At 36.7% G+C, this 27085-nt stretch overlaps 1 long non-coding RNA gene across 2 annotated transcripts; it reads left to right on the forward strand.

Annotated features, from left to right (window-relative positions):
- Nucleotides 1-131: 131 nt before the first annotated feature.
- LOC121498188 lies at nt 132-18390 on the forward strand. Of its 2 annotated transcripts, none has more exons than XR_005989633.1 (3): nt 132-829; nt 1441-1531; nt 18344-18390. It is a non-coding gene; the product is annotated as an uncharacterized LOC121498188 (long non-coding RNA). The 2 variants fall into 2 exon arrangements; XR_005989632.1 differs by lacking the exon at nt 18344-18390 and adding an exon at nt 2274-3043.
- Nucleotides 18391-27085: the final 8695 nt, after the last annotated feature.

Here is a 27085-nt window from a genome sequence, read left to right on the forward strand (position 1 = left end):
GGGGAATCAATCCGAGTTCCACCCCGAACTGGGCGCCTTGGAACTACTTATGCTAGCATGCATCGCGCGGCGACGGGCAGGGCTTCGGCTGCTAATTTATTTATTTATTTATTTTAAGTCAGTGGGAAAACAGGGGCGTGCGGTTAAGGGTGGTGATGTTTTCTCGCTTCTAGTCTCTCCCAGGAAGTTGGTCCGTCTTTCGCTACCGGGATTTTGCAGAGTTGGCATTCTAGACAAAGCGGTCACCCCGCTCCTGAGGCGAGGCGCAAAATGTTCTGGGCGGGAAGCTAGGAGGGAAGGTGCGGCGTGAAAAAGTTTCGGGGCCGTTTTCTTACTGTGGAAAAAGAATTCTTGGTGTGGCCATGCTTTTGTGGGAAACCCAAACCAAGGAGAACTCGGGGAAGCTGGCGCTCTTCGGGTCCGGGAGGTGCCGCAGGTCCCGGATCACAGTTCCATTCATTGACACACCAGCTTGTCTAGGGGCCTCTGCTGAGGCAGAAACGCCCTTCCGACCTCGACCGTGACAGGGCCGCTTCCCAAGTGCCTCAGCTGAAGGCCGTTTTTAAATCCTTGCACGTTCCTGCGAAGATCAGGTTTCATTTTGGGGCGATCAAAGTTGGCCGCTTCCTGCGGCGGAGCGGCTTCTTTCCGCCTCCACCCCCACCCAACCTTCACCATTTCTCTTCCAAAGGACCTGAAGAAAAGTGGGATCCAGGACCCTGTAAAGGGGGATGTGGAGCCCCGATATAGTTAGCGTGAGTGCTCCTCAGAAACTTCCCGGCGTTCTCTCTGCGGAGTGAAAGGCCAGAAAGAACCCGCATTTCCTGGGGTATGCGCCTGTGCGTGTAGAGTGCGTGTGTCTGTGTGTGTGTATCCGCCCGCGCCTGTGCGTGTGTGTGTATCCGCCCGCGCCTGTGCGTGTAGAGTGCGTGTGTGTGTGTGTGTGTATCCGCCCGCGCCTGTGCGTGTAGAGTGCGTGTGTCTGTGTGTGTGTGTGTAACCGCCCGCGCCTGTCCGTGTGTGTGTATCCGCCCGCGCCTGTGCGTGTAGAGTGCGTGTCTGTGTGTGTGTGTATCCGCCCGCGCCTGTGCGTGTAGAGTGCGTGTGTCTGTGTGTGTGTGTATCCGCCCGCGCCTGTGCGTGTAGAGTGCGTGTGTGCGCGTGCGTGCCCGTGGGCGCGTGCTTGTAGGGGGCGGGGCCGGGGAATGGAGCGGCTGATGGGGCGCGTGCGCCTTTGCTGGTTGCTGCGCGTCACTGTTACTGTGTGGGATGTGTCCTGTTTAGCCGTCCTTTGGCTTAAATAAAAATACGAACCAGGTTCTTTTGCAAGTTCTTTCAGACTTGCTGAGTGATTTTAGTGATAGATGATTTAAAAAAAAAAAAACGTAAATGTCATCTGCCCTGAAATTCAAAGCCACCCATTCCGTCTGTGCTTTTCAGTTCTAGGCTATGGCAAAGGGAAAAACAAAACAAAACGAAACATTAAGATATTATTACATAAATTGAATGAGCAAAAGGAAGATGCTGCATGGTAAGTATGTTGTGTTACCCTTTTTATTTTTTAAGATTTTATTTCTTCGTGAGAAACAAAGAGAGAGAGGCAAAGACACAGGCAGAGGGAGAAGCAGGTTCCCTGCAGGGAGCCCCATGCGGGACTCCATCCTAGGACGCAGAGATCATGACCTGAGCAGAAGGTAGATGCTTAACCACTGAGCCACCCAGGTGCGCCTTGTGTTTTGTTTTTTAAGCTGCACTCTCCAGTAGGGTGTCTGATAGCCCAATGTGCCTATTGAAAGCTTGAAATGTGGTTATTTCTACTGAAAAACTATTAATTTAACTTTAAATTTAAAAAAAAAGATTTCAGTTATTGGAAAGACTTCAAGTGTGTTTGGAACAGCTTAGATACATGAATACATTTTTTTCTATCTAAATTTTGTGAAATCTAAACTTAGAACCCAAGTTGAGATGTGCTGCAAGTAAGAACTGCTGACAGGATTTCAAAAACTTAGTACTAGAAGTTTTTTTAAAAACTATACTGAATGGCTCATTGATACTTTTTATATTGATTATATGTTGAAATGATAATATTTTGAATGTACTGGTTTAAATGAAATATAACATTAAAGTTTACCTGTTTCTGTTGTTTTAAATGTGGCTACAAGAACGTTTAAATGTTTACATATGTGGTTCACATATTTTTGTTAGATAATGCTGGCTTAATCTATTAAACATAGAATACTAGTATCTGTTGTTTGTGCATGTATTTTCTTAAGTGGTTAAAAAGGAGAACATATGGACAGGACGGATACAGTCCAACTTCAGGGCGTTCTCAGGACAGAGGCCAAGGAATTGTATCTGGGAATGGTTTAAAGGTGGAGTCCATTGTATTTGTAAGTTTTTATTTATTAGAAAAATCTGAAACAAATGTATTAGGATGTTGGACTTTCATATTTTTTGTGCTTTTGTTTGTTTTTAAAATAACTCATAATACTGTTTGGTCCTTGCTCTTAAAAGTTTATAATGTACCTTTTACAAAATGTGAACAAATTACTTCATGTATATGTTAATGGTTTAGCAAGGTATCCATTTCATATGAATTTTACTAAAGTGACAAATTGTGGCTAGGCTTCCTGTACACAAAATACAGTATTTTAAAAAATCCAATTAAACATGTATTGCTTACTAGGATTTTTTCTAGGCCTTGGGATATAAAAATAATTGAAACAGAGTCCTAGCCATTTTGGGGCTCACTGTCTGGTAGAGTAGCTTCACAAGCACACAATACAGGCTGCCAAAGACTGAATGTTTATGTCCTCCCTCCCAAAATTCAAATGTTGAATGTGATGGTATTCTGAGGTAGCGTCTTTGGAGGGTGATTAGGTCATGAGGTAGAGAGGTCCTGAATAGGATTACTGCCTTCATAAAAGAGGCTCCTGAGAGCCCTCACTCCTTTTGCCATGTGAGGACCAAGTGAGAAGACAGCAGTTTATGAACTAGCAGGATGACTCACCAGATATAAACCTGCCAATGCCTTGGTCTTGAACTTCCCAGCATCTAGAACTGTGAGAAATAAATTTCTGTTGTTTTTAAACTACCTAGTCTATGGTGTTTTGTTTTAAGATTTTATTCATTCATGAGAGACACACAGAGAGCAGCAGAGACATAGGCAGAGGGAGAAGCAGGCTACCTGCAGGGAGCCCAATGGGGAACTCCATCCCAGGACCCCAGGATCATGCCCTGAGCCAAAGGCAGATGCTCAACTGCTGAGCCATCCAGGCATTCCTATGGTGTTCTATTATAGCAAACAGACTAAAATGCATGCCTCAATAACATTATAGAAAAAGTACAGATTTAGTGCACAAGAGGCAATGATTCACCTCTGGCAAATAGAAGGCATTTCTGTTGCAGGTGAACTGAAAATTTTCAATGCCTGATGTAAAGTATATCTTCAGTGAATCTATTGTTCAGACAGAAATTTTCCTAGCAACCATAGTTCGTTTGTTTCTACACATCTTCATATTCAAGGCAGGTAGAAATTCCTTCCTTTAAGTGTAATTCATAGCCTATGTAGGAATCAGACTTTGGGGAGCTTTAAACATATAATTTGTGGAGTCTCCCTTAAGAAAAAGTATTTAAAATTTAAATACAAAATTAGGCACAAGCATTTAAAAGGGCCTGTCTGAAAAAAAAAAAAATAAATAAAAATGAAAGGGCCTGTCCAAGTGAGGGACTCTGAAGCTTAAATCCATTCGATTCATGGTAATCCTACCTCAGAGTAGACGATATGGAAATACAGATTTATGAAACTTAAGTTATAGAGAGGTTGTTAATATCATTAAAATATTTGCTTTCTGAAATGGTTGTAACATGATTCTTTATCTTTTTTTCTCCCTTTACCTGCCCATTACAACAAGGTTTTTATATTCATTTTTATCCGGTCTTTACCTAAGTAAGAGAGTGAAAACTTCTCAATATTAAAGGAGCTACATTTTGGTGACTCTATAACCTCCTGTAGAATCTCCCAGGGCCACCTTGGAGAAACAGATACTGAAGTTTTCAGTTTTTTAATGATCCGTGATCCTTTGTAGGCATATGCCTTGAAACCTTCTGAGATGTTGGTATGTTGGTTGGCTGGTTGGTTGGTTGGTTTGGCTGGCTGGCTGGCTGGCTGTTCTCTTGTTTGTTCATTTGTTCATTGATTTTCAACAGATTCCCAGAAAATCAAACCCTAAATAGAGTCTCTTGACTAATTAATGTAGTTTACCTGCTGTGTAAAGTCACATGAGAAGCATTGTCAAGCAACAATGATAAGCCTTTTTAGATTATATTGGATGCATGAATGCTGTCGCTGCTCCAAAAATGAAATGAAATTCCTAAAGTTGTAACATGTCCTGGTACAGTGCCATCACTCAACATTCGAATTGTTAAAATGCTGTGTGTTACAAAAAATAATCAAAGTTTCTTACCGACTGCATTATAAGGAACTCTCATCAGGTCTTTAACCATGTCCATTTTTGACTGCCCTGTCATTTATAGGTATTGATTCTTTATTATTTATTTATTTATTTTTTGGTATTTGATTCTTTAAAAAATAGTTTTCCCTGCTTTCTTTCCCTCTGGAGCTTTTAACATGATTGAATTTTCCTGGTTTTACTTTAAAATAAATCATTAAATAATTTAATTTGTAAAAATGTACAAATTGGCCCATAATCCTAACATGAACATGATTAGGAAATTCGAATAATGCAAAAGGTTCAATATGAAAAAAGTCTGTTTCCTTTTATCTCTTCAAATCCCTGTCCCTAAAAGCAACCAGTGTTACCAATTTCTTGTGTTTCTTGCTAGAAAAAAAATTACATATTTCAGTATATACATCTCTCTATGTAATTCTATTATATTATAGTTTTATTTTAAAAAATATTTATTCATGAGAGAGAGAGAGAGAGAGAGGCAGAGACACAGGCAGAGGGAGAAGCAGGCTCCATGCAGGGAGTCTGATGTGGGACTCGATTCCGGGACTCCAGGGACTCCAGGATCACACCCTGGGCCAAAGGCAGGGGCTAAACCACTGAGCTACCCAGGGATCCCCTTATTATAGTTTATACCATACTTAATTTTACCTAGTTTAAAATAAAGCAAATATACAAAAAGTGCATAAAACATAAATGTCCAGTGTCAGTAGTTATGGAAAAACAAACATCTGTATTACTACTACCCAAGTCCAGGAAAAAGAAAACAAAACAAACAATACAACCACATTAGAACCTTTTGGGATTTTTGGTTGACATTGTATTGAATCCACACATTACCTAGGAGAGAATAGATATCTTTACGTAATGAACATGATATATTCATGTTTTTCTAATCCATGAACATGATATATTTTTCAATTCATTCAGATCTTTAATGTCTCATAACAGAATTTTGTCATTTTGCAAGAGTTTCGCATATCTTTTATGAGACTTGATATTTCACGTGTACTTGATATTTCTGATACCATTGTAAATGGAATCATTTTAATATTCCATTTTTTGCCAATATGTAGAAATCAAGCTAATTTTTCCCCCAAAATAATGCTTAAATTCAGTAAACTTTCCTATTAATCAAGTTTTCTACTCACAATAATTTATCTCTATATTCATTTGGATTGTCCGTGCACCCAGTCACATCATTTGCAAATATTGAGTTTTGTTCCTTCATTCCTAATTTATTTACTTTTCTTTCTTACTCTACTACCTGGCTAGGACTCCAGACTGTTCTTTTACTAACTTTTTTTTATAAATATGTGAATTTAGAAGCTATCTATTTCCCTATGAATGCTGTTTTTCCTGTCCTCCACAAATCTTAATATGTATTGTTCTTATCATTGAGTTGGAAATCTCTATATTCCCTCATGATTATTTTTGATGCATAATTATTTAGATGTACAAATTTCTTAATTTCTAAACATGCAGATGATTTGCTACCCTTATGGATTTCGTTTTTTTTTTTAAGATTTTATTTATTTATTCATAAGAGACACACAGAGAGAGAGAGAGGCAGAGACACAGGCAGAGGGAGAAGCAGGCTCCAGGATCAGGCCCTGGGCTGAAGGCAGCGCTAAACCGCTGAGCCATCAGGGCTGCCCTACCCTTATGGATTTCTAACACATTTGCATTGTCATTATAAAAATTTATATGATTTAAATCCTTTTTTTTTTTATTTAAATCCTTTAAAATTTATTGAGTTTGGCTTTTTAACCATAACATGGTTTGTTTGTTTGTTTGTTTGTTTGTTTTTTAAAGGTTTATTTATTTGAGAGAAAGAGAATGCATTCCCAAGCTGGGGAAGGAACAGAGGGAGAGAGAACCTCAAGCAGACTCCCTGCTGAGCAGGGAACCCAATGTGGGGCTTTACCTCCCAACCCTGAGACCCTGACTTAAGCTGAGATCAAGAATCTGGCACTTAACCAAATGAGCCACGCAGGTGCCCCTAACATGATTGATTTTTGAAAATATTCTGTGTTTAAAAATAATTCATATTCTCTGTTAGGTTAGTATTTTATCTATGTCTACTGAGTCCTATTAATGGTGCTATTCACTTTTATGTATCCTTTTTGTCTACTTGTTCTCTAAATTAGTTAAAATATCTGGTCTATAAATTTGTTTATTTCTCCTTTTCATTCTGTCAGTTTTTGCTTTACATATTTAAGACCATGTTACTTGGTTGACACAAATTTAGAATTGTTATATGAACTTGGAACTGAATATTTCAGCATTCTGAAGTGACTTTATTTATCTCTGCAATAGTTTTAGCCTTAAATTCTGTTTTGTCTGGTTGGTATTAATATAGTTATACCACCTGGCTTTTACTTATTGTTTGCATGATACACAGCTGACCCTTAAACAATGTGGGGTTTAGGGACATCAACTCCTCCTGCAGTTAAAAAGCCATATATAACTTGTGACTCTCCAAAAACTTAACTACCAATAACCTACTGTTGATGAGAAGCCTTATCAATCACATAAACAGCCGATTAATGCATATTTTGTATATGTACAATATACAGTATTCTTACAATAGAATAAGCTAAAGAAAAAATGTCATTAAGAAAATTATAAGAAAGAAAAATACATTTACAACAATGTACTGTAAAAAATCCTCGTATAATTGTACCTGTGACATTCAAACCCATGTTATTCAAGGATCACCTATATTTTTCCATCTTTTTACTCTCAGCCTTTCTGTATCCTGATTAACTTAAATGAGTTTCTAGAGAATGTGGCTTTGCATTTTTTTTAAAATCCCATCTAATAATCTTTGTGCCTTAACTAGGACATTTAGTCTATTTATAGGTATGAATTATTAATATACTTGGGTTTAGACCTACTATCCATCATCCTTCGTGCTTTCTATTTGTTGTCTATGTTCGTTTTACTTTTCTGCATTTTTTTTTTGGAGTATTTTAAAACAGTTCAGTTTCTTTGCTATTAGTTTGGAAGTTATAAAGTCTTTTTTCTATTCTTCTGATCTTAAAATGTACAGCATAAATTCTTTTTAAAGTTCAATATTAATTTTTATTTCATCTTCTTTCCAGAAAGTGCAAGGTTCTTTTGAGGGTCATGTCCTACCCCAAACTTCCCCATCTTCTTTTAAGTCTTTCTCCTTGATTTTCTTCAGTTTTACTTCAATAATATGCTTTTTATTGTTAAAACTCCTGTTGTACTTCTTTGGGCTTCTTAAATGATAGATTAATATTTTTAATCAATTCTCAGAGATTCTCAGCTATTATCTCTTCACATATAATTTCTGCTCTCATTCCATTTCTGGAACTCCAATATACATTAAGCCATCCCACTGTATCCTCTGTCTCCATCTTCAATATTTTTTTTTAAGATTTTATTTACTTATTCATGAGAGATACAGAAAGAGGCAGAGAGAAAGGCAGAGACAGGAGAAGCAGGCTCCACACAAGGAGCCCAGTACAGGATTCTATCATGGGACTCTGGGATCACGTCCTAAGCTGAAAGCAGACATTCAACTGCTGAGCCACCCAGGTGTCCCATCTTCAATATTTTTTATGTTTATTTTTCTGTCCCTCATTGGAGATTATTTCTTTTAGCCTACCCTTCAGTTATTCATTCTCTTTAGGTATGCCTAATCTGCTCTAAAATTCATCAATAATATTTATGCTTTTAGTTATTCTCTTTATTTTATAATTTATATTTGGTTAAGATGTGCCACTTTCTGTCATTTCTAGTTCCTTGACAAAATTTAAAAGCTTGACTTTTTCTTCCATGACCATAGCAAGTAGAGTGGTTTTTAGATTATGTTCATTATTAAGTCCGTTTCTTTTGTCTGTTTTTTCTACTGATGTTGGCTCGGCTGGATTCTTCTTGCATCCATTTACTTTGATTGTTTGCTGTTGATATCATTTTAAAAATTAATGATAGAAATAATTTGAAGCATTGGATAACGTTAGGTTCCTCCAGAGAAGAATTGCATTTCCTTCTCTCAAGTCCCTAATAAGGACACCAACAGTCCTGAATCAATACTTGAGGATTTCTGAGCCAACCAAATGATTCCAGTCCATATCCCCACTTTTGGGCTGTTTCTTGGGGTCTGTCACAGAGTGGGAGTGTTTCACTAGGGTTAATACATATTGGACTCCAACCCTAGATCCGAGTGACTGCCAAATGTTCTCACCTTCTTTGCCTGGTTATAACTAGTACTGTTTGTGTTAAAATAACATTCACGTTCTGATATTGTCCAGAGTGTAACGTTTTGGTCGGCATATCTCTGCTTCTTCCACTGTAATTTTCTTCTCATCAGAGTGTGAAGCATACAAAAAGCAATGTAGTTCCCAGGTTCCCAGTGTAGTTCTCCAGCTCCCTGGAGCTTTATCTGACTACTATTTGTGGCTGACTACCAAGACGGAATGGTATTAATCATCAAAAAGAAACTGAACATAGCTTTAAATCTCCAGGATCAAAAAAGAATTCTTGGACATCCCCTCAAGAATAATCCAGTAAAATCCTCTCAAACATTCCTGTACAATGTTTTAGTTGTGTAAGTTCAGGAGGAATAGTTTACTAAAAATTCTCTTTTTTTTTAGCATATCAGAATAAAGTGCTGCTTCTCTCTAAGCTTCTTCCATTAAATTTTTTTTCTACACTGTATGCCTCAAATGTTTTTTCATTAAAACTACTTTGTTACATTATTTTTTTTTAATTTTTATTTATTTATGATAGTCACAGAGAGAGAAAGAAAGAGAGGCAGAGACATAGGCAGAGGGAGAAGCAGGCTCCATGCACCGGAAGCCCGACGTGGGATTCGATCCCGGGTCTCCAGGATCGCGCCCTGGGCCAAAGGCAGGCGCCAAACCGCTACGCCACCCAGGGATCCCTGTTACATTATTTTTGTATATAATTTAATGTCATAGCAGATGTGAACATCTAAATAATTGGCTCTGATTTGGGAACTGGCAACTATAACATTTTTGCTTATTATCTGAACCCAATAATCATAGTACTTTCAGAGGATTTCTTCATATCTTTTGAAAACAGGGGAGAAAAATTAAGTATATTAGCATCTGTAAGAACATGGCATCTGCTTACTCCTAAACTTCTTCATTCATTTTCCTTTGACCAATCCAGAGCAAAAAGGAGAATGGAAATAAATTCAAAGAAACTGAATTTTCAGCAAACAGCTGACTCAGAAAACCCCTAAACTACAAAAATCACATGTGAATGTACAATAGGCGAATGAGACCAGAAGCACTGGGCAGGAAGCCCATATAGGAAGTCAAGAGAGCATTATGAGAAAACTGATATTGAATAGAATCCAAACACTGAAGAGGAAGAGAGCGAAGATAGAAAGTGTGTAATCAGAGATAGCAGATCTTAGAAACACAAGTAAAGTAACTTTCTAAAAGCAATAATATCTTTGAAGGCAAAGTGTGGCTCCCTGTGGCCTGTGAATAAATCAGGAAGTCCAAGACTGTGTATAGAATCTTTTCAGAACTAGGTTAGGTAATGAGAAGCAGAGTGAGTGTGGCTTCCTAGAGTTGCCTTATTTTAAAGAAATAGTCTTTTGCTATAGCAACAGGAGAGAACCCATGAGAGATGAATTCTGTAAAGCTACCCTGGCCTTTCTTTCCACTCCTGGGTATAGTCCAGGAAAATTCAACTCATTCAAATATGAGGATTATGAGAGTCATATGCACAACACCCACTAAAAAATACAGTGAAAACTGTGAAATAGAGTAGACAATTTTCCTATGGTAGATGAAAATTTACCAGAAAATCATTATCACAAATGAAATTTATAACTACATTACAACATGAATTTGAAAAACTTACTGAAGCAATCATCCTGTGAAGTAAAAATCACAAAAAAAAGTAATAAATGTAAGATTCAGGTAGAAGGGAGCCAGAAAACAGGTTATTAATGTCTGCTTTTTATGAGAACTCAAAGAATTGATTATTTTGACATTTTAGGAATGCACAGTAAAGAATTAACCTTACCCAAAGAGAGGTTTGGTCTTTGTTCTCATGTTCTAGGAGGTGATCTCCAAGAAGAGTGGCTTTATTTACTTGGATGCTTTGGGCCACACTGGACAGTCTAACGATGTGATTTATGATAGGGGCTTTGGGCTACATAGAATCATCTGTACCAGTGGAGGGGCTGGATACTAAAAATCTGCCAGGAGGGCAGTCAACCACACCTACATAGTTGAGCCCCAATAAAAACTCTGGAATCCAAGTTTCAGAGAAGCTTTCTTGTTGACAATATTTCCTATGTATTGTTGCATAATTTCTGGGAAGGTAACACTGTCTACAACTCAACAAGGACAGGACAGCTGGAAGCTCCATGAATGGAACTTTCCTGGGCTCTGCCCCTTGTACCAATTCCCTTGGCTGATTTTATCTGTATCTTCTTGCTATAGCCATAAGCTTTCAGTGAGTTTTCAGAGCGCTTTGAGTAAATTATCAAATCTAAGAGTGATCCTGGGAAACTATGAGTTATGAAGTTGGTGTCAGAGTGAGGATGGTGTCATATGGACTGCTTCCTTAACTTTGTAGGAAATTTTTGAAGTTTTGCGACAAAGCATATAATTGGATTTGTAAGTCGTGCCTAGTCTATAAGGTATATTTTTTTTGTTGTTTTTTTTTTATATATATATTTTGTTTTTATACAGAAGGACCTGTGATGAGTGTATGTGGACTCATCACATGAAGTGGACTATTCATGTGCTTCTGTGAATTTCTTCTTTTAATACTGATAGTTCTTGCTACATTTATTTTAATCTTATGTTATCTTTAATTTACACAATATGTTTGGTTCATAAAAAGGCCTCTTTTCCTGTTTTAAAAATGGGGGCAAATTGATAGTCTTCTGATAAGGAAAAAGACAAAATAACTAGGTCTGTTTTTTTCCATTAGTATGTAAGATACACAATTGAGTCCAACTAGAGAAAGTATCCCTCTTATAGCTAGCAACAGTGACTTCGGGATATGGACATAATGAGAATCCTCAGGTTTTTTTTTCCTGTTCTTATGTTCTGTCACTTTACCCACTTTCATTATTTTCAATTCCCTTATTCTCACCTGCTTGGCAAAAATCAACCCTATTTCAGTCTAATCTTATTTGACAGCCCCTTTCTCCAAAGTGCTTCACTGCAGGTCCCTCTTCAACCCATCCCTAGCTAAGATTGAATTGTTGGTACTTTCTCTGACTTCCCATCCCACCATCTACCCTCTTGTTGTAACCCAAAGACTAATCTGCTATTTAACAAAGAACATTGATGCTGTCATAAATTCCCTAGTTGTCTGTGTCTACCAACAAAACAATCTGCATTCTCACAAATCTCACGAAGACTTCTTTGTTTTATTTTGTTTTGTTTGTTTTATTACCTCTTGTCTCCCAAAGTTTTTTGTGCCATTATTTATCTTTCCCTCCCTCCTATATCTTCAGTCTCTTTCTACAAGCTGCAACTTTTCCCATGTTAAAACCAACACCTCATATAAACCAGCACTCTCCCTTAACTCTAGGAGACCCTCTAGATATTTATCTAAGCTCTGATTTCCTTAATAGTCAAGCTCCTTAAAAGCGTAGCATATGTACACTTATATCCACTTCCTTGCCTTCCATTACTTCCCATGCATAAAACTCTTCTTCCTTTCTTTCCCCACCCCCATTATTTCCCATGACCTACAGAATTCTGAACTCATTGTAAAGTGGCCCTTCCCTGTTTCTGTAGCCTCTGCAATATCACTTCTCACTTTACACTCCACATTTCTGTATTAGTGAGCCACCCAGAACAAACCATACTGTTTGAAGTATCTGTGCTGTTCACCTGCTATTTCCTTCTTTGACAATTGCCAGCCCTCTCTTATACTTCTACTCTATCCATCCTTTAAACTGTACTCTGGCGTCATCTTATCTCTGAAACCATTCTCTTAGAAATTTGAGGGAACAAAATAAACAGTAGTAGGACTCCTTACCATGAAACCCTGCTGGGAATTATATTGCAATTGCATTGAATCTACAAATCAATTTGGATTTTTAAACAATATTTAAAATTATACTATACATGTTACACTTGTTTCTAGTTCTTTTACTATTTTTTAAATGTTAAACTGATCTTGCATTTGTGAAGAATGAGAAATTGATCATGATTATGTCCTTTATCCATGTTGCTGGATTTATCAATATTTTGTTTAGGATTGCTGCCTGTATATTCATGAGATACTGACCTGTAATTTACTTTTCTTGGAAAACCCTTATCAGATATTGTTACCAATGCAGTTGCCAGATTTAGCAAATACAATATGGGACACTCGGGATGCCTGGGTGGCTCAGCAGTTGAGCGTCTGCCTTTGGCTCAGAGTGTGATCCTAGAGTCCCAGGATCCGGTCCCGCATTGGGCTTGCTTCATGGAGCCTGCTTCTCTCTCTGCTTATGTCTTTACCTCTCTCTCTGGATCTCTCATAAATAAAGTCTTTTAAAAAAAAATGGGATACTCAGTTAAATTTGAATTTCAAATAAACAATTTTTTAATATGTGTATATCCTGTGCAATATTTTACACTAAACACCATTCATTGTTTACCTGAACTTCAGATTAACTGGGCACCCCCAGCTATCAGGGTTTTGTTTACTTCACAACACACAAACTCTTTTTATATTCTTTGAAAGAATTTGTGAACTTCCTAAATGCTTGATGGACTTTAGTGGTGAAACAATATGTATCTAGAGTTTTCTTCAGGGGAAGGTTAAATATGAACTAAGGTTATTAATAGATGATAAACATTCAGATACCTATTTCTTCAACTGTCAGTTTTGCTAAGATGTGTTTTCAAAGAATTTGTCCAATTCATATAAATTTCAAGTTGATTTCCCATACTTTTAATCTTTTAATGTATAAGATCTTTATGTCCTCTTGATATGTTCTTATGAAATGTTCTTTTTATTTCTACTAATACTGACACAAATTTGACTTTTGACATTTGAATAGCTATACTAGATTTCTTTGGTTAATGTTTTTCTGGTGTACCTTTTTGCATCCTTTTACTTTTTCTGTGCCATACTTATGATGTATCTTGTTTAAGCAGTGATTGGGTTTTGCTTTTGTAATCAGTCTGATAATCTTTGTGTTTTACCTGAACCATTTAGTATATTTACTAAATGTATTACTAAAACTACCATCTTACTTTGTTTTGCATTTGTTCCATCTGTTCTATGCTACCATTCTTTCTTGCTGTTTTTAACCAATTAAATATTTTTTATTATTCCATTTCTCCCTCCATTAGCTTATCATAGTTTTTAAAATGAACTTGTTTTATTTTGAGATCACTTTAGATTGCGATACAACTGTAAGATAAATCACAGAGAGGTTCTGTATACCTATCCTTTATCCAGTTTCCTCTTGCAAAACTGTAGTACAACCTTGCCCCTGGGAATTGACATTGATAGTCAGATTCAGAATGTTTCCATCACCACAGAGATCTCCCATCTTCTCCTTTATAGCCGTCCCTCCTTGACCCCTGACAACACTAAGCTGTTCTCCATTTCTATAATTTTGACATTTCAAAACAAAATATACAAAAATACATGGAAGTATACAATATGTGACATTTGAAATTCTTTTTTTCTTTTTTAAAAAATTTTATTTATTTATTTATTTATTCATTCATTCATTCATTCATTCATTCATGAGAGACACAGAGAAGGAGGCAGAGACGAGGCAGAGGGAGAAGCAGGCTATACATGTTTGGGGCTCTTATGAATAAAACTGCTAAAAACGTTCATGTACAGATTTTTTGTGAATACAGGTCATTTTTCTGGGCTAAATTCCCAGGTGTGTAATCACTAGGCTGTATGTAGATTCATATTTAGGTTTTTAAGAACTACAACTGGATGGATTTCAGAGTGGCTGTACCATTTTACACTGTCACCAGCAATGTATAAGTGATCCAGCTTCTCTGCATTCTTATCAGCATTAAGTGTTGTCACAATTTTTATATTAGCCATTCTGATAGATATGTAGTTTTTAATTACTGTTTTAATTTGTCATTACTGTTTTAATTTGAAGTTCCCTAAAGGCTGTCATGTTGAACATCTCTTCATGTGCTTATTCATCATCTGTATACCTGCCTTAAGTTCCTATTCATCTTTTTTGTTCATTTTCTAACTGGATTCTTTTCAATTGTTGGGGTTTTAGAGTTCTTTATGTAATATAGGTATTAGTCCTTTGTCCGATACGTGGTTTGCAGATATTTTCTCCCAATGTGTAATTTCCCTTTCATCCTATCTTAATGTTCTCCACTGAGCAATTTTTTTAGTTTTGAGACTAGAGTTATTTTTTAAAATTTTTTTATTGGAGTTCAATTTGCCAACATATAGCATAACACTCAGTGCTCATCCTGCCAAGTGCCTCCCTCGGTGCCCATCACCCAGTCATTGCAACCCCCCGCCCACCTCCCTTTCCACTACCCCTTGTTCGTTTCCCAGAGTTAGGTGTCTCTCATGTTCTGTCATCCTCACTGATATTTTCACTCATTTTCTCTCCTTTCCCTTTATTCCTTTTCACTAATATTTATATTCCCCAAATGAATGAGACCATATAATGTTTGTCCTTCTCTGATTGACTTATTTCACTCAGCATAATACCCTCCAATTCCATCCACATCGAAGCAAATGGTGGGTGGGTATTTGTCATTTCTAATGGCTGAGTAATATTCCATTGTATACATAGACCACATCTTCTTTATCCATTCATCTTTCGATGGACACCGAGGCTCCTTCTACAGTTTGGCTGTTGTGACACTGCTGCTATAAACATTGGAGTGCAAATGTTCCGGCGTTTCCCTGCATCTGTAACTTTGGGTAAATCCTCAGCAGTGCAATTGCTGGGTTGTAGGGCAGATCTATTTCTAACTCTTTGAGGAACTTCCACACAGTTTTCCAGAGTGGCTGCACCAGTTCACATTCCCACCAACAGTGCAAGAGGGTTCCCCTTTCTCCACATCCTCTCCAACATTTGTTGTTTCCTGCCTTGTTAATTTTCCCCATTCTCACTGGTGTGAGGGGGTATCTTATTGTGGTTTTGATTTGTATTTCCCTGATGGCAAGTGACGTGGAGCATTTTCTCATGTGCTTGTTGGCCATATCTATGTCTTCCTCTGTGAAATTTCTGTTCATGTCTTTTGCCCATTTCATGATTGGATTGTTTGTTTCTTTGGTGTTGAGTTTAATAAGTTCTTTATGGATCTTGGATACTAGCCCTTTATCTGATATGTCATTTGCAAATATCTTCTCCCATTCTGTAGGTTGTCTTTTAGTTTTGTTGACTGTTTCTTTTGCTGTGCAGAAGCTTCTTATCTTGATGAAGTCCTAATAATTCATTTTTGCTTTTGTTTCTTTTGCCTTCATGGATGTATCTTGCAAGAAGTTGCTGTGGCCAAGTTCAAAAAGGGTGTTGCCTGTGTTCTCCTCTAGGATTTTGATGGAATTTTCTTGAGACTAGAGTTAAATGAATGTTAGACTTTTTCACTGTGTCACATTTATCTCTCATGCTGTTTTCTGTATCTTACATTTTTCTTTTTTTTCTCTCTGTGCTTCTATTTTCTTATCTTCTTTTTCTCATACTGGCAACTCTGTTTACCTTTTTTTTCTTTTTGCAATGCTCATTATTCTTTCTTGTGAATCTTGTATCTTTAGGATTATTTTCCTTCTTCCTTATAGTACATTCTTTAGAAGTCCCTTTAGAGCAAGTCTGCTGATCTCACAATTTTCCTTAATCTTAAAATATTTTTTATCTGCCCTTATCTTGAAAAATAGTTTTGCTTGTTGCACACAGTTCTAGGATGACAGTCATTCTCTCAGCACTTGACAGGTATTATTTCACTGTCTTCTGGCTTCCATTGTTATTATTGAGAAGTCTGCTGTAAGTCTGTTTTGCTTTGTAGGTTAGCTGTCTTTTCTCTCTTGCTTCTTTCAAAAAATCATTTATCTTTGATATCATGCAGTATCTTTTTATTAAACTACTTGAGTTACCTTATGCTTCTAATTTTCAGCTCATGTTATTTATTAAGAATTCAGCCACTAAATTAAAATAATACAATTTTTTGTTTTTCTCTATTCTCTCCCCCCCTACTAGAGTCCCCATATTGGAATATTGATGAATACTGTTCTATTTTCAAACTTTCTCAATTTCATAATTTATGTTTTTCATCTCATTCTTATGTACTTCATTCTAGGTAGTTTCAATAATATCTTCCAGTTTTGTTTTCAGCTCTAATCTGTTTAGTCCATCATTAAGGTTTCAACAGTTGTGTTCTTTATATCTGGAAAATCAGTTTGGTTATTTTTCAGATCTTTCTTATCATTCCTCCTTCCATTCTTCAGATCTTTCTTATCATTCCAATGATAGCTGTTGCTTCCTCATCTTTATAATTTTACCTTTTTTCTTCCTAAAGAGTTTTATATTTTTTTAAGATTATTTATTTATTTATTTATTCATGAGAGACACACACACAGAGAGAAACAGAGACATAGGCAGAGGGAGAAGCAGGCTCCACGCGGGGAGCCCGATCTGGGACTCGATCCCCAGGACTCCAGCATCAGCCCTGAGCCGGAAGGCAGCCGCTTAACCGCTGAGCCACCCAGGCGTCCCAAGAGTTTTATATTCTTGAATTTAAAGATTAATATCTGAATTCCTTGGGTGTTCAGTGGTGGCTTTCTTCTTCATCTGCTTGATTATCTTTGATTTTGTAGTTATGTTTATTTGATCAATCAGTCTGTGATTTTTCTGTTAAGATTAATTTGGGATATTTTTCCAAAGTAAGGAATTCCATATGTTTCTGCCAAGGGATGAAGTGGGCTACTAACATCTACCATTACAGTGTCTTTAAAGGGCCCAATTTAATGTTGTCCCCAGTTCACTTTCCCTTACTTGTTTTGTAAACAAGGGCATTTGTTCTCGTGGCAAACCGGCCCTCAGGTTTATATACCACTTAAAACCAGCAATTCTTAGTTTAGTTCATGGTTGGTGTCTCTCCTTGGCTCTTATTTTGCTGGCAGGAGGGAATATCTTAGATATTTCCCTCAGTTTTGCTATCCTAATGGATTAAAAAGAATAATTTACTTAAGAACTAATTTTTGAAGGATTGTAAAGATACCCAAATATCTAGTTTATCATAATGCTGAAAGCTGCAATCACATGTCCGTCTTTTATATGGAAGATGTAAATAATCCAGTTTGGGATGTGGAGATTGCTTTCATATAAAATCACTGCTAATAATTACTTGATTCATTAATTATAAAATGCTTTCTTTTTTTTTTTTAAGATTTTATTTATTTATTCATGAGAGACACACAGAGAGGCACAGGCAGAGGGAGAAGCAGGCTCCCTCATGCAGGGAGCCTGATGTGGGACTTGATCCCAGGACTCCAGGATCACACCCTGGGCCAAAACCGCAGGCACTAAACCGCTGAGCCACCCAGGGATTCCCCCAAAATGCTTTCTTAAAAGAGGAGAAAACGTCTCTGCCCTTTGAGATCGACTTGATAGCATATATACTAAACTAATAAGCAAATACATATATATTATTACAGGTAGTGATTAATGTTATCAGTGTTATGAGAGAAAGTTGGGCAGTGACTTTATATTTAAACTTAAACCAGCCATGATGAGCAAGAAGATAAGGACATTCTTTTTCTTTTTTTTTTTTCTTTTTTTTTTAAAGAAGGTAAGGACATTCTTTTTTTTTTTTTTTTTAAATTTTTATAGAACTACAAAGACCCTGAATAGCCAAAGCAATCTTTTTTTTTTTTTTTTTTTTTTTTTTTTTTTATGATAGTCACAGAGAGAGAGAGAGAGAGGCAGAGACACAGACAGAGGGAGAAGCAGGCTCCATGCACCGGGAGCCCGACGTGGGATTCGATTCCGGGTCTCCAGGATCGTGCCCTGGGCCAAAGGCAGGCGCCAAACCGCTGCGCCACCCAGGGATCCCAGGTAAGGACATTCTTGACAGAAGGAATAGCTTGTACCAGGGCCTTGAGGCAAAAAATATTATGATGTATTTGGGGAACTGAAAGATTGTCTATACAGCTATATAGCATAGTGAGTGAGAGGGAGAGTGGTAGGGGACGAAGTTAAAGGAATGGGAAGAGAGTAAATCATGCAGGACACTGTTCAATGATAAGGTGTTAGATTTTGTTTTATGTAAATTTAGGCCTTTGAAATGTTTTATGCTGAGAAGTGACTAATCTGATTTATGTTTTGAGAAGATCATTCTTACTATTCTGTGGAGGAGGGATTGTTAAGGTCAAGGGTTCCTGAAACTGGGGAGATCAGTTCAGAGTCTATTACTGTATTCTTTTTTTTTTTTTTTAAGCAAGGTTTATTGAGCAATAGTAAAGTGAAAATACAAAGCATTTGAAGAGGGAGGGGTTCTGGGAGGGTTGCTGTATTGCTGTATATCTAGGTAAGAAATTACTATGGTTTGAATTTGAATTTGTGAACTTGTGTGATAATAGTAGAGATGGAAATAAGTAGAGAGATTCAGAATATATTCTGGAGGGAGAACAGAGAATTGTGTGTGTGTGTTTTAATATAGCTGAGCAAGCAAAGGGGCTGTGTAGGAGGAGATCATACATAAGTGGCTATGCTACATTAACTTGTATCTGAAAGGCCATCATTGTACTACAACTTTCTCCGTGATATAGCCCTCCTGAGCTTCTTTAGATGTAAGTTTTAAAATATCAAAGTGAATATCAAAGTGAAGGGGAGAGCACAGATAGGGAGCTGTGAGGAATACTATGATCATTCCTTAGAAGGGAATCCAGAAGGATTAAAACCAGTGTGGCCAAACAATTACTGGTCCTCTGGGTTTTATGATGAGTTACTATCTTAAATAATTTACTCCAGAAATAAAATGACTGGTCTTGGGGTTGCTATGCAAAATGGAAACAATACTATTCAAAAAGTTATGAATCACTGGCTTTGCGTAACAAAATACCTGTTTAACGGTATTAGTAGGAATTTATTTTTCTGATGTAATAAGAAGGCTGAGGGAAGATTGCTATTGGTATCACTTCAGTAGTTCAACAATGTCAGGGGTGGCATCTATGATTTTCTTACCTTTTCCTCATGCTAATCAGAGTAGCATTCTCATGATTGGTTTAAACTAGCAGTATCAATACCCTATTTGTAATCAAGATTTTTTTAAAGGAGGAAGAAACTGGTTATTGGGTAGGCACTTAACAGGGTTATCTACAATGGTCTAGATTTAAGAAAAATGACAGAAGAAGGAATAGAATAAGATCATGCTACCTAAAATTCTTGAAACAGGATGGAGATTTGACTTACTGATCATAATGGCAGTTTAAAAATAATTCTATCTTTGTAAACCTACAAAATAATATGTTCAGGTATTAATTAAATTAAAAAATTCACTCAGTAAATATTTGAACCTATGCCATATATATATAGCAGTGTGCTAGGTCCTATGAGAGATATAAAACATTGATACTTGTTCCCCATCTTCAAGAAACTTCTAAACAATTCTTTTTATGATACTTTCTACATTATAAAGCTCTTTCACAGGCATTATTTCTTTTGAAATTATAACAATGTGCAAAGAAAGTTTTTATTTGATGAAAAAATTAAGAGTAGTAGGCCTTATAGACTCCTGCCTATACCTCCCTGGCTTTTACCACTTCTCAGGCAGATTTCTAGCTGCCAGGACTTGCATCTCTTTTCTCCCAAGCAAGGGAGGCAGCCCTGTCCCTTTGTGGTCAGGGCAATTTACAAATGCCTGAGAATTATTAACTTCCCATCTCAGCAGCCCTTACCAAATGACTGATGGGATTTATTATATAGGTATCCCAGCCCTCTTGCCCCTGAGGTGGATACTTTGAGGTGTGTGTTTCATACCATTTCCCACAGTTTTCCCATGGGATTATGCTCCAGTCATTACCAATGTGGTTGCTGGCTTGATAAGGTACCCTTTATTTATTGCCTTCCCTTCTTTGTCTTATTTTCCCACCTCCTACTGGTGTTTCCTGAATCCTCCAGATAAACCACCTGCACTCAAATCCTTGTCTCAGGATTATAGTGGGCATTTCCCCCAGGTTATTTCCCCAATACCCACGCCTTAGCTAAAATGCTTAGTTCAATGAGTGGGCACATGATTCAAGCCAAGCCAGTTGGAATCCTTCCCAGGCAATTTTGTTCAGTCTGAAACAGGGAGAAAGGAGCTCTCTTCCCTCTTTTTTTTTTTTTTTCTCCTCCCCATCATTGTAATTTCAGAATTATGCCTGGCATAAAGTAGAGTCTTGCTAAATACTTGTTGGATATTTAATACATACAATTCCTGTAATTTCTTTGCTGCCAACTGTACTTATGATCAGATGTTACTTTTAAGACAAATGAAATACCCTTATTGTAGTAGATCATAATGTTACAGCATGGTATAGCAATTGAGAGCACGGACTTGGGAGCTGGACTACCTGAGATTTAAGTTCTGCCAGTTGCCAATTTTTGGGCTATGCTGGTTATATCCACTGTCTCCCAGCTCCTCTACCATCTCCTCCGTATCATATGGGTACTGGAGTGGTAAAAATCATTTCCCAGACTCACTTGCCAGGTGGTCTCCAGTTCCATTCTGCTAATGGATTAAAAGGCAAGAGGAGGATGGAAGGCATTTTTCCTTTCTTTGGGATCCAGCAGCTTCAGGAACACTGAGCTCTTCTACTCTGGCTCCAGGAGTGGGAAGCACGGGGACCATTTGAAGGCTGCTGGCTTCTTGCAAAGGAGGTAGCAGTAATAGTTCTAATAATGCAATATTAAGTTCCAAAAGCCTCCAAACCACAGTACTTGTGGGTTTGGGGTAATACTACTTTCTCTTTTGTTCCTTTAGTGTTAGGATACTGGCTCTGTTTGCAGTTGCCTTTGGATTATGCCTTCCTCATTTTTGCTCCTCCAGCCATTCTATAAGGATTCCCTCAACAATAAAGGTATTATTACCTCTGAAATACCTAAAGTATTTTTCCTTACTGGATACTGACTGATAATGTGGCCTTGGGCAAGTAACTTTTTGCCTCGGTTACTTCCTCTATGAGATGAAGATAGATAATAACAGAATATCTATCTTATTGACATTATTAGGATTAAATGAATTAATGTTTTTAGAGTACTTAGAAAGTGACTGGCACAAAGCAGACACTATGTTTGCTAAAGAAATGGTATTGTGTATTGTATTCTATTGTTAAATATATATGGTATTAGACATTGAGTTTATGAAATCTAATCCCTCTCCATATATCACTTTGAGCCACCAGCCCCATGATCTTCCCTTGTCATTACTGCTTATCATTATCACTTCCCTACCTGTGATCTCTGTGCTCTGTCTTCTTTGCTCATCTTTCCTGTCATTAAATCGGTATGGAGATCATACATAAGTGGCTATGCTACATTAACTTGTATCTTGATTACAAATAGGGTATTGATACTGCTAGTTTAAACCAATCATGTTTTTCAGTGTATCTTTTTCTCATTTGCTTTAGACATAATAGAGACATTGGAGGCTCATAGGTTTAAATGTTCTTATGAAGTCATTGTATTGTAGAAAGTGAAGTGGTGAGAGAGGTATGCAAGGTGGGAAGCAGCACTGGCAGTGGAAGACTAGTACTAGAACATGAAGATATATCCTGAATCTTGAGTGGGATGTCCGAGGCCTTGTACCAGAAATGCTTGAGAAAACAGATTGTTTTGCTTGAATCTTGTCCACATTAAAACTATTTTACATGTGTATGGGGGATCCCTGGGTGGCTCAGCGGTTTAGCGCCTGCCTTTGGCCCAGGGCGTGATCCTGGAGTCCAGGGATCTAGTCCTATGTCGGGCTCCCAGCATGGAGCCTGCTTCTCCCTCTGCCTGTCTCTCTGCCTGTCTCTCTCTCAATCTCTCTCTCTCTATCATGAATAAATAATAATAATAAAAAAAATGTGTATGAAGTTATTTCATTGGCTACTATTTAGGGATTTGAGAATAACCTTGTTTTTTATTTCATACTCAACAAGAAAAGCAGACTCAGATTTTAAGATTACATTTACTCCATTTCCAAGATCGTTGAGACCAAACCCCCAGAAAGCAAAACAAAATAAATGTGGGAATCAGATAGACCTAGAGGCTACTGTATAGACAGAATATTGCTGTGTCTATACAAATGTTGGATCATTGTCCAGAGAACTGGTTATAGAAACTCCTGGAATGATCGTTGAAGTTCTCCACAAACTGAGGTCACTTCAATTTTTACTGTCCTAGAAACTTTCAGCTTCTCCTACTAGGCACATATTATATATAGGTATTCTCACTTACCCTAAGTTTGTTACACCACTTCACTTTTAGGAAAGGCGTTAGTATCTGTTTTCACTGACCAAAAGAAACCCAAAGAGGAGTTTTGCTTTACAAAAAAAGCCATTACTACACCATAAGCCTTTCATAAAAGTATAGTGGTATAACTTGAATTTTTGGAAAGTAGGGATATTTTTTCCTGTGTGCCTTTTCAACTTATGAAAGGTTTCATAGAAATATTTTACTTTTGGATAATACGGGAAACCTGTACTTCTTTTTCTTTATTAATTAGTTCAATAGTCAACTATGTGTAAGTGCATTTTTTAGTCAACTTAGAATTCTAGGCTTTAAATTTAGATGGATATTTGTAAGAGCACATCTGAAAATCTCCTATTGCTTTTGGATATCTATCTATCTATCTATCTATCTATCTATCTATTATCTATCTATCTATCTATGTATCTTAAAGTAGGCTCCATGACCAGACTGGGGCCTACTGGGGGGCTTGAACTCACGACCCTGAGATCAAAACCTGAGCTGAAATCAGGATATGGACACTTAGCTGACTGAGCTGCCCAGGTGCCCCTGGAACATATTTTTAAATACAATCAAACTACTAAGCATAGTAACAAAATTAGAGGACAAAGTTATGCCATCTTTATATTCATGTTAATATTTACATCAGAATTTGAAATTTTTAGTCATTACCAAACTCAAAACTATCGTTGGCTATATATAAGATCAATATAGTATTAATGTACTACAAATTTACTTTAACTGAATACAAAGTAGATAATTTGAAAAGAATCTACAAATGAATTATTTTCCTGTTGTATGAAAGCAATAGATATTTAGCCAAATATGGGCCAAACTAGCAATGCTATTACAATTCAAGAGCTGCTGACACTCTTAACTACCATTTCTTAAAATAGAAAAGGAGTATTCATTTCCTTTCAAGTGATCCTTATACTTTCATATTGTATTCTGCAGCTCTCATTGTTAAAGTCTAAATTGTTGAACATTTTGATACAGAGCTCTGTAAATGGAATAATAAATCGCTGGCCTTAAAAATACAACCTTATTAAGATAAAATGTACAGTTATTTCATCTATTATGAGTGTGCAGTTTAATGATTTTTTGGCTAATTTATATAGTTGTGCAACCACAATCCACATTAGAACATTTTCATTTCCTAAAGAAGTTCCATCACTGCTTCTACCTCAAGGCCCTGCTTAAGGCTTGCTTCCACCTTAAGCCCTAGGCCAACACTCTTTACCCTTGAGTTTATATATTTGCCTTTTCTAGAAATGTCATGGAGATGGAATCATGTAATATATTGTCTTTTGTGTTTGGCTTCTTTCACTTAGCATGTTTTTAAGGTTCATACATTTTATAGCTTTTATCAGTGTTTATTTTTTCCTCCTCCACTCCTTTTTATTAATAGATAGTATTCAAGTGTATGGATATACCACATTTTTGTTTACTTAATTATCAGCCAGTGGACATTTGGATTGTTTCTAGTTTTTTATAAACTGCCAAACTATTTTATATAGTAACTGTACTTATTTTACATTCCCACCAGTAATGAATGAATGTTCCATTTCTCTATGTCTCCACTAACACTTGCTGTTTTTTGTCTAACTAAAGCCATCCTAGTGGGTATGAAGTGGTAATCTTACCGTGATTTTAATTTGTATTTCCCTAATGATTAATAATGTTAAACATATTTCATATGCTTAGTAGCCATTCATCATTGTCTTTTTTAGCATAGACTAATTTAGGACCTGTGTCCTAAAGGATGAGTTTTTGCACATACACACATATATATATCTCATATATAGTTATATGTATATAAACATATCTATGTAACTAGTACCCCCAAATACAGCATGCTAGGCATATGATTTAATTACTAACTTTTATCACTTTCTGAATGACGGAAGACCCTTATTCTTCTTACTATTTATGTTGTTATATATTCTACTTATACATGTTGTAAAAACCCGTAAGATAGGGATGTCTGGGTGGCTCAGCGGTTTAGCGCCTGCCTTCAGCCCAGGGCGTGATCCTGGAGTCCCAAGATTGAGTCCCACATTGGGCTCCCTGCATGGAGCCTGCATCTCCCTCTGCTTGTGTCTCTGCCTCTCTCTGTCTCTCTCATGAATAAATAAGTAAAATCTTAAAAAAAAACAAAAAACCATAAGACATTATTATTATTGCAGTTTTAAACAAGTAATGGTAATAGTCATTTTAAATTTACATAATTACTCTTGCTTGGGTTTTTTTTCCTCCTGAGGATTTAGGATCATTTTCCTTAATCAGGACTGCTGGCAACGACCTCTTTCAGTTTTGTTTGTCCAAAAACATCTTTATTTTGCCTTAATCTTGAAAGCTTTTCCCCTGGATATAAAACCTAAGGTTAGCATTTTTGTTTTTGTTTTTCTTTAGCAATTTAAAGATGTCATTCTCTAGTCTTTTGGATTTCATAGTTCTGTTGAAGGGTCAGCACCCACTTTCTGCTTTTTAAATTTTGCTATGTCTTTTTTCTCTGGTCCTTTTAAGATTTTCTCAGTCTTTAGTTTTCAAATTTTTTATTCTGATGTGCTCCAGATGATATGTTACAATAGAGAGGATGTGGCATTTCCTCTATTAGGCAGAATCAACCCCTGTAATAAGTAGAAGGATATGGAATTATCTTAATCCAATGGAGGAATGAGTTGTATGTATTCAGGCTGGGCTGTAAAGTTTTAGTAAGACCCAGTTTACCTCTGGCTCATTCCTGTTCTGTAGACATTGTTTCATGGGCTTTTGATTGAGGGCTTGGTGGTCTGTCTCTGTCTCCTTAGACCAAAAACACTAGAAAATTCATTTCTGCTTTTTGATGGTTTTGAGCTTGTCTCTTTACATTCCCACCTACATAGCTTCAAAAAAAGTGGTAAATATCTCTGGGAAGAGACCGGTCTTATGTTTGTGATAGACCTTCTCCCTCCAGACAGACTCTTGTCCCCTAAGCACTATGAAACCTTGGGACATTTTGCTTTGTTTTAAGAACCTTCTGGTACAATCTTCTAGCCTTCTATACCATTTCAGAATTCAGCTCATGTAGGTGGAAAAATAAATTATTATGTATATTTATGGGTCCTTTAGTTTCCAACTGATTTTGCTAACCCCACACAATTGCCAAAAGCTTGCTGGATTGATCTCTTTCCCTTAGTAAAAAGTCCTTCTACCTGGGACAAGGTCTGATTGAGCCTCACTTCCACATCTAAAATATATAAATTCTTCTCAAAAATCATCAGCACACCTAGGACAGACAGCATACCTGTCTGGAATTTTAGTTTGGATTGTCTTCCGATTGCTTCCATAGATCTACAATGTATTTAAAAACATGATTTTTGCAGTTTATCCTTTTAAAACATGATTTTTGCAGCTTGTACTTTTTTTTTTTTTTTCTGATTGTGGCAGTGAAGGCTTTTAGAAAGTAAGTAACTTTTTGGTAGACATTTAGTTCAAATTGATTCATAAAAATAGTAAATGGTTATTCTGAAGAAAACAGACTACCTTTGTCTTACCATTTTTCATTGAAAATCCTAGCAGTAGAATTAAAGGTTTTTGTCTTTTCTTAACCTGCATTTTCATCTCTTCAGAAATATATTGTTGAACTACATCATTAAATTGAATCTCTGAAGTCTATGTACAGTTAGGCCTCAGATCCACTGGTGTCCCCAGAAGTGGATGTGCCTGTTTGATAATACTCTTAGTATGCTTATCCTTCCCCTCTCACTCCTTTAAAAACAACCTAAAAATATTAAATTTCAATATAAGACTAATCTTTGAGAAACTAATATGTGTGCAGGATAGTGGTTTTCAGTTTTTTACATTAACTAGGCAACTTGAAAGAACAAGACTAACCTTAGAGAATACTTATATTGTGGCTAACTATATTAATAACAAAATGGTAGGAAAAAATTGAGTTTATTATTTATTGCTTTGTATGTGGGGGGAGGGAATTTACAAAAAAAAAAAAGGAAAAAAGGAAAAATAATACTCTCTTTTATTAAGGTTTTCCAATCTGGTTTGATGATCACATTACAAAAAAAATCCAAACTTTTAAGGATAACTGAATGAGAAAAATGATTGGAATTTCAATAGTTAGCACAACCCAGATCATTTTTACACAATCCTGTTAGATTGACATCATAGATAAATTCCAGTTTATCTACAGAATAGCTATTTATACATATAG

The sequence above is a fragment of the Vulpes lagopus genome, chromosome 8 (genome assembly GCF_018345385.1).
Source record: "Vulpes lagopus strain Blue_001 chromosome 8, ASM1834538v1, whole genome shotgun sequence".
Lineage (NCBI taxonomy): Eukaryota > Metazoa > Chordata > Mammalia > Carnivora > Canidae > Vulpes > Vulpes lagopus.